General features: G+C 50.1%; 1 non-coding gene across 1 annotated transcript in view; it reads right to left on the reverse strand.

Annotated features, from left to right (window-relative positions):
* LOC131934244 (small subunit ribosomal RNA) overlaps nt 1-226 on the reverse strand; it is a 1,846-nt gene extending 1,620 nt beyond the window's left edge. The window contains exon 1 of the ribosomal RNA XR_009385586.1: nt 1-226. This exon is cut by the window's left edge and continues 1,620 nt beyond it. This is a non-coding gene — a ribosomal RNA (small subunit ribosomal RNA).
* Between the last annotated feature and the right edge of the window lie 2,274 nt (nt 227-2,500).

A 2,500-nucleotide genomic window follows, 5' to 3' on the forward strand; every position in this document is an offset into this window, starting at 1 on the left:
TTGGTTTTGAACTAATAAAAGCGCTCTTCCCGATAAAGGTCGGAGCTTCGATTGCATGTATTAGCTCTAGAATTGCCACAGTTATCCAAGTAGGATCGTGTCATCTAAGGAACCTCGACTGATTTAATGAGCCATTCGCGGTTTCACCATGGGACAGTGTGAACTTAGACATGCATGGCTTAATCTTTGAGACAAGCATATGACTACTGGCAGGATCAACCAGATAGCTATCGTTTGCGAGACGTTTTTCCACAACACATCGCGGGACGGGAGACAACGCTCTAGCGAGAGAACGGATCCCGGCATTCCCGGATTTTTTCACATCGGACCGCTCACATTTCCCCCTTCACCGTAAACACGGCGTCGCCGGGAAATCTCTCGATTTGCATCGAGCCGACTGCGTTTTGCAGACCCGTCGCCCGTTCCGAGGGCTGGGCCAGTGCGAGACTTTTATCGAGCCACCAATACTGCTTGGTTGCGTTAGCACTGCGCGTCGCCGCTGGCTTCACGCTACGGACACGTACTTTTACCTTCACTGGCGCGACCTGCGCGCCGAGCCCGCATTTTACCGGGAAGCTAGTCGGGAGACTGAGCCACGCACGGTCAGATCGGGCACATGTCGCTGGCTGCGAGGGAGCGCGGATCCTAGCGTCACATAGAGGCTTCACCGACACTCACCTCCACAATAGTAGATACAGACCGTTTTAACCGCCGTATTTCTGCCCATACCTCTAGTGTTAAACCGAAAAATCGGGTACATAGTCTCGGGGAGGACCGGGGTGCCGCCCCATGAGGGGAGCCCGCACGGAGGGCGCCGGGGGTGCCGCGACCCGGGGGGCGGCGCGGGGGTGTCGGGGCGCATCTACGGGGCTCACTCGCGCGGGCGCCACACTTCCGGGGGGCGCCCCAGGTGGGGTGCCAACTTTGGCGCCCCCGACTAAGGGGCCGCCCCCACTGCGGTTACACGCTTTACGACCACCCACCCGCGTTCCCCACCCCAGGGGGCATGCGAATCACCCGCCAGGGGCGTTCTGGGACCGAGGGCGCCGCTCCGGCACAAGGGGGAGCCAAAACGCCCCGAGTTCCCCCGCGGCCACCTCGACACCTGGGCGGGCGGCGAGGGGTGTCCTGCGATCGGGGTGGGGAGCTCTACCAGAATCACCCGCCAAACTTCACCGGGGGCGTCTCCCGGCGCCCCTGCGCTCGGGTGACGAACAGCGCCCCGGGCTATCCCGGGCGCCCTATGGCGTCCACCTTCGATCGGAAGGGTGATCTCGACTCGGGCTGAGGCGGGCCACAACAATCCGCGGTCACATCGGAGCCGTCCAGGCTAACGAGGCCCCGGCTCACGGGTAACCCATGGGGCTGGACCGGGAGTCCGCCGTTAAAGAAGAAAGAAATGTAGTGCAAACCAGAACCAGTTTTTTTTATTTATTTTATAACTCGACTAATAATCGTCACAAAATTATAAACTTGGTACCTACGGATAGCCCTGGGCCCAACCTAATACAGGATGTCCATAACTATGCGCTAATTAAATAATTAATGGGTATTAAGGTCGGTCTTAGTAAATTGCTATATAAAGTCTAAGACCAGAACCAGTATTTTAAATTTATTTTATAACTCGGCTCCTAATTGTCACAAAATTTAAAAATTGGTACCTATGGATAGCCCTCGGCCCTACCTAATACACCGTGTCCATAACAATGTGGTAATTAAATATTTACTGGGCGTTAGGGTCGGTCTTAGTAAATTGCTATATAAAGTCTATATAAAATTTTACGAATTTAAAAAAAAAATTCCTACCGTCAAAAATAGCGACGCCTAGACCACCACACCTGTTCTGACGTTAAATCCTACTTGCACACACGTGTGGGAATAGATTAGATATCATCTAGAGATAGAATTCCTAATTATTTAATTAAAATAGAGACTCTAGATTTAATAGTTGTGTCATAGTTACATTAAGTCGAATTAGCGAAGCGGAGGCGGGAACTAGATTCTAGATCTAACACTTCGATTGCGATGAAAAAAAAATAGCTTTATTTTAAGGCCGACAAGGCAAATACGGTTTAATTAATATTAAAGAAATAAGTCCGAACACCTACCTTAAGCGAATCATCTACACAACACATGACTAGAAATAATACACGTCCACACGAAGAGCGATTGAAACGGTGACTGCAACGGTGAAAACTTGTACGACGGAAACATGGCGCCTAGGTTATGCCTACTTCCGGTCTGATGAAAATTTTTAATTCATTTTAAATTTTGCGCTCTATTTCGTCCGCGCTTGTCCACTTAAACTCTACAGAAAAGATAGTCTATATAAAAATAATTCCTAGAAGACAATTTTATGAGAGATCACCCACATTTATTTACCCTGCCTGTCTACCTTAGGGTTAGAGTTTGAATTTTTCTAGATTCAAGCCAAATATGCCGTGTCGATTAAACGACGACGTACATAACAGAGCGAAGACAATGAATGGTTCCAATTAAC

Source organism: Physella acuta, unplaced genomic scaffold (assembly GCF_028476545.2).
Source record: "Physella acuta isolate Inbredline_101_S28 unplaced genomic scaffold, ASM2847654v3 ptg002767l, whole genome shotgun sequence".
NCBI lineage: Eukaryota > Metazoa > Mollusca > Gastropoda > Physidae > Physella > Physella acuta.